The sequence below is a fragment of the Saccostrea echinata genome, unplaced genomic scaffold (genome assembly GCF_033153115.1).
Source record: "Saccostrea echinata isolate AGI-Se365-2 ecotype Australia unplaced genomic scaffold, CSIRO_AGI_Sech_v1 ptg000029l, whole genome shotgun sequence".
NCBI lineage: Eukaryota > Metazoa > Mollusca > Bivalvia > Ostreida > Ostreidae > Saccostrea > Saccostrea echinata.
In genome coordinates this window covers 36,895,607-36,902,244 of record NW_026889778.1, presented here as the reverse complement: position 1 = coordinate 36,902,244, position 6,638 = coordinate 36,895,607, and the positions used below count along the sequence as shown (strand labels likewise).

Below are 6,638 nucleotides of genomic sequence, written 5' to 3'. Positions count from 1 at the left end.
TTTTAATTCCGTACATTTAATGGACATCAAATGGATAGGTCTTCAAGGCAATTCGGATTTTTTTTCTTCTGAATTTATTTTTAAAATAGAAAGTTGCAGGAATATTCAAAGAACTTCGAACAAAAATATTGTTCTGCCGCCTACCACCAAGTCAATTTTCAGAAGTTAACATATGTGAATGATTTTTCATACTTACATAAATATTTATATGAATTTTTACAAATCACAATTTATTTCGGCACGAAGTAGAGAAAGAAGTCTATAATTTTAGTAAAACTTTTTTCACAATAGAAATCCATTGAAATTAAAAGGAAAATATTTTGAAAGGACATTTCCCCTTTCCCGTAAAACAAAAATACCAAATTCTTTGTTGTTTCACGGGGGAACATATGTTTATAGCAAGTTTGTTCACCTTATCACCAATTTCAAAAAAGTTAACATCTAAAAATGGTGTTTTATCAACCTTATATGTTTGATTTTACATGAGTTAAACATAGCACACGGAAAGATTTAAAGGACATTTACCCATATCCATGAGTATTTAAAAGCCCAGTGATGCTTTAGAGCCTCAATGGATATCATTGTTTATCCCCCCCCCCCAAAAAAAAAAAATCTAAAAAGCCCTGTCATTAAGAGTGATAAACTATTTGGCACTGGTATTAAATTTATTGATCAATTACTATTAAATTTGTTTTTTAATTGAAAAAAAAATTTTTAAGGACATAATTGTCATTTCTGGACTTTTGCGAGAAACACTGACTTTTACAGTCGACGACTTACTTTGACATTTAAACCTACCTTATGTACAGAGGTACGGAATTGATAAAAGATAAGAAAGCCTTAATAGTGGTTATAGATATTTTGTTTGGAGCACTTACATGATTAACTGGTATGCAATCAACGCAAGAGATGATGGGTAGCAGAATAACATAGCTTAAATTATTAAGATTAGTATCTCCTTTCAATCTCATCTTCTGAAGGAATCAAATAAGGAAGAAAAAACATTCCAAAAGGATAACTAAGCAAGAGTTGGTCAATGTTTGAAGGGAGGGGGTTGAGGGTAGGGTGGTTGCCCTTCCTTTCTTAGACAACGTAATATGTGCTTTGAAATGGCCCGTTATTATCGTTTAATTAACTATTAAGCTTAATTTTTATATCGCAAAAGAGCTTCCATATACTGTCCTAGTGTAAACCGTCGATTGTAAAAGTCAGCGCTTCTCGCAAAAGTCCAATATTTATTTAAATGGGTGTAAAGTATAGGCGAAAATCGAGGGTTAGCGTGCGTAGATCTTTCGGTTGAGACGGGGTCACAGGAGTTCATTCATTGACCACGCAGATAGTGCTACTCAAAAATGAAGTTTCTGTTTTCTATAAATGTCTTTGTTTGTGCAGTATTTCTTTAAATACATACACAGGCAACTTTGCCACATATGATCCACATATGTGTATCATATGTGAATCATATGATTGGTTTCATATGAGAATCATAAAAAAAGGGCATCATATGTGAATCATATGAAGTAAATCATATGAGTCACATATGATTCACATATGTGAATCATATGAAAAGAACTTCATATGATTTGCACATGAAAAGTTTTAGTGTGTTTCAAGTCATTTACATATGAGAATCATATGAAATGGGCATCATATGTATATCATATGAAACATTTATGTGTATTTTTTCTCATATTTATCAAAAGGAAATACACACTTGTACACATTGAAAATCAGGTATTTCTGCTTTAGATGAAATTTCAGTACATTCCAATGATCTGTTAAATATCTGTAAATATTTGATAATGCCTGCACAATTTTCCAAAGTATTTTCATCAACAGAAATAACTAATTTAACACAATGCACACTTTAAACAAGAAAGTATACAAACAAGTCAGTAGCATTTGTCGATACATGTATTTTACATATTCTAAAATGAGTACAAATTATTTGAAAGGATTTCAGCAAAATGATTAAGGAGATGAACATGTATACATGTACCAATGAATAACATAATTAGATCATGTACTTGTATAAAAATACCATATGACATGGAAGTGTCCTTAGCAAAATTGAAATATCTGCAATAACATTTGTCAATATATGTAATCTCTATTGTAAATTTATGACAAATCATAAGTAATTCAGATTACATGTACCAACAGCATATTTAACACATAAGTGAGTATGAAATAACAAAGGATGGTGTCTCGATCTAACAAACAAAGATACATATATACATATATATAGTTTTTCATAAAAATGTTTATGTATTTATGCATAAAGCATGAAATATAAAATGTAAATACATTACAATGAGATTTTACAATCAAATTGATAATCCAGTATACATATAAATATGGAAAGCCTTGCATGTCAAAGTCTGACAAGATTAAGTACATCCTCCCCATTCATAATTATTCCAGATATTTCCTTATTCTTTTCTCTTCTTTCTCTGTCAACTTTTCCCATTTGTCCTCCCTTTGATCTTCCATCACCATATTGAAAATTCTTTGAACTGGACACAAAATGCAAATCCACCAATGTCCCCTTTCTGAACAATTTGTTTGTGTCACAGAATAATCTCTAAAAATTATTTTTAAAATAATTAGCATTAATAATAACAACAAGAGGTCCAGGGACCACATTGTTCACCTGAGCAACAATGGCAAACTCACTTATCTCTGACACATGTGGCTTTTGTGAAATACAATACAAAAAAGTGCTGGAATAAATTGCAAAAGTATTCTTTTTTATATCTGTTCCATACTGATCAAATTTACTCATGATTCCCTCCTTAGGCCCCATTGTAGCCATGTAGAATTTGTTAAAAAGACTTAATTTTTTTCCTATACACAAGAATAAATTACTATGTAAAATTTTGCAACCCGTCAGGGTCCCCACTGGTGGTTTAGTGGTCATTGTTTTAACAAACTTGAAACAACACTACATAGGGATGTTTGCAAAATAATATCATAAATTGTAGTGTGGTAGTTTTTGAAAAGAAGATTTTAAAGACTTTACCCTATATAATCTATAGGTTGAACTTTAAACCCCTACTGGTTCCTTACTATTGGTCCTCTTTGCCAAGTTCAGTTGAAATTAGTCCAGTGGTTCTGAAGAAGACATAAATGTGAAAAGTTTATGCCAACAACCATGATGATGGACAATGTACAACTTTGATCAGAAAACTTCACTTGAGCCTTCGGATCAGATGAGCTAAAAACAAGTACTTTCATTTAAAATTAAAGTACTTGTTTTTAGCTCATCTGAGCTAAAGGCTCAAGTGATTTTAAAGATGAATATGATTGGAAAAATTGTTTGTGACATCCAACAAACAATTTAACATGAACTAATTTTCTATCATTAATCATATTTACCAGCAAAGATGTCCTTCCAATAAACAAATATATATCTCAAAATTTTAACATTAATGTTTAACATCAATATTTTTACATTTTGAAAATGTTGACTGCTTACTGTTTTCATACTAGCATCAGTGTGAAGTATTCCCTCTCTGGATTAGTTAGCATAATTGTAGGAGGAAGGAAACATTTTCATCAATAATTATGTAGAGACTTAATGGGGGGACCCTCTACATCAACTTCTTTGTTACCCATCAGCTAAAACATTTTTTTTCTAAACAATTCAATTCACAATGTATAGCTTAAATGGAATGCAGTGCAAAATTTTGTTTTGATGAGGTAATTCAATTTAGCAATAGACTTTGATACTTCTTAGGATGATATGTAATATATATAAATAAAATGTGTGCACACCTTTGCTCTGATCTGATTTCTGTAAATATGTGAATTTAGTGGAATCCAAAGCTAGACATAACCCCCATAACATTTCATGTCCAGCCAGCCTTCTTTGCCAGATTGCTGAGCATCTCCTGAATGAATAAAGCAATGCATTTTTCACTTATTTTTATATACATCAAACACATATCAAGATTCTTCAAGAAAAAATGGTTCACTATAAACTTCATTAGTTTCATATAATTTGACATACATGCTCATGCAGTGCATCTACTTAAATGCTCAATTCTTGCAAAATAGTTAGCTAGAATTTATATTCATCATACCTGTACTTCTGTATCCTTAAAAGAAATCCAGGGTTTGATGCTAAATCTTTCTTTAAGCCATTTGACATTCTCTCTGCAAATTTTTAATTTATATAAAAAAAAAATAATTGATATAATATATATACTCCATTTCTGCTTGATGCAGACCCCCAAATCATTAACCAAAGTACATGAAAATGTATACATTTATATGATAAAACTACTGGTAATGTTTTAAAACAGTTGTTGACACCCTATATTATTTCCAAGACATTTATTTCACTTTTGGAAGACATGCTTCATAATAAAATCATAAAATTTTAAAAGCAACAACTTTTTTTCAAAAATTTTCACAATTGAATTTGGAATGTTCAAATAGTATAATTATATAATTCAGATTGCAAAAAATTAAATAGATTCAGATACAAATGTATAATTATTGGACCAAATAATCTACAGAAGAACAAACAGGCAGAGAAACAAACATTGTGATTCCAGTATATCCCAAAACTTTGTTGGGAAAAATATAACAAAGTTTATTATACAGGGTGTACTTACCTATTTTGAAGCAAGCCTAGGATATTGGTGTCTGTTCTTCCATTTTATTAATGAGAGAGGCTGACTGTATATTGAATCTATATAAATCAAAAAACAAATATTCACACAGTAAATATTTTCTAGACATATATCTAACCAAACTAAAAGTTAAAAGAAACTACAAAAGAGAGTGAGTACAAGTCTTTAGGTTAAATTCTCTAGTGTTGAAAAAAAATCTATAAATGTTCAAATTATATACATGCATGTAAATATAAATCAAATGAAATTAGCTAATGTACTTTCAATACAATACACATGTAATAGTACCTTGAATGTCTGATTAAGCTAAAAGTCATTATCCCCAGAAGATATTGTACAGTTTTGTATTTTTTCATAGTTTTTATAGCCAGCAATTTCTATAATCTATGCCTTACATATTTTCATATGTTTTCCTACTTATATACATATTTTATAAGTGTGCTGGATTTGTTCTGTAGGAAAAAAGAGTTGGGTTAATTTAGTTTTTGATATATGTTTAAGTCATTACTTATATATACTGTGATGATTATTGTATGTATTTATTTATTTTTACATGCATTGTGATCATGCATCGTCTGCCAAACCAGCTTTGGGTTTAATCGTCAGTCAAATCAGCTTTGTGTTCAATCGTCAGTCTAATCAGCTTTGGGGTTCTTTGAACAAAAAAAAAAGAAGAATACAAAAACAGCACTGTGATACTGAACTCTAGTTTATAAATACAATATTTAAAACACATTTCTCTTAATTTGATGAAAGAACCGAATGAATAACGATCTCAACAAACATTTTACGTTAACTGCTATACAAGGTTTCTACTTTCACTTTCATATCGAATATGCAAGCGTAGCTATTAACAAAAGGGAAACAAATCTGAAGAATTAGTGATGCTAAATTGTCTTAACATTCATAGTTAACAAATCCAAAATTAGGCTACTTATTGATCACTAGGTTTATCGGCTTTTTACGAACTGCATTAATTTATATAACAATTACGTACATACAAGTGATGAGAGTACTAAAAAGTTTATACGGATTTGTGTAACCGTAATGAAATGATCTAAACACAATGAACTAGCCTTTAAAAAGTCTTCTAAAACGTATCTGACATCAACTTACTTTTTTCCAACACCCAACTCTTCTGCTGCAGTAGTGACGTCAAACATGACGTACACTTTCATCTGATAAAAACCGAAACCGGTCCGTAAATAAAATGTGGAATGATTTTAATTTTATTCGTAAAATAAACCCAACCATAACGGTTTTTGGATAAAATACAAATTAATTTATTCTTGATGAATTTTGTTTTGCAAGAAAACAAATTTTGAATTTTATGAAAAAATTATTTGGGGGGGGGGGGTTAACAGAGTACTTATTCCCTTTTTATCCAAGCTTCTCAAGGAAATGAACATCTTGATTCTTTTGAGTAAATATACATTTAAATTTACACATCTTGATATATGTTATTGAAATTATTTTTTAATCATGCAGTCTTCTTGTTAAAATATAACACCAACTTATTCATATTAAGCTTAATATGAAATTACTCAAGTGTTAACTGATTAACATTGAATTAACGTATTTTTTTTACCTCATTAAATTAAAATAAAAATGAATTTTACCTGTTTATAACAAGGACAAATAAATAAACACACACAGATCTGTTTCATATGATTCGCATATGATAAGTATGCATATGATTCTCATATGCAGGAACTTTCATATGTGTATCATATGTATATTGCTTCATATGATTCACATATCTGTATTCATATGATCCACATATGATTTACCACATATGATACTCATATGATTGAATATACATATGATTCTCATATGCTCCTCATATGATCCTCATATGAAAGGTAATGCATATGTGGATCATATGTGGCGAAATTGCCTATGTAGACGAAAGAAAATACGTCTGCAATAATTTAAAGGTTGCATATTTATCGCAAATTCAAAATTCATGAAGCGCAATTAGAAGGATGTAAGAAAGCT

General features: G+C 29.9%; 1 pseudogene; it reads right to left on the bottom strand.

The window, feature by feature from the left end:
* Nucleotides 1–2,415: 2,415 nt before the first annotated feature.
* LOC133194266 (uncharacterized) lies at nt 2,416–5,818 on the bottom strand (annotated as a pseudogene).
* Nucleotides 5,819–6,638: the final 820 nt, after the last annotated feature.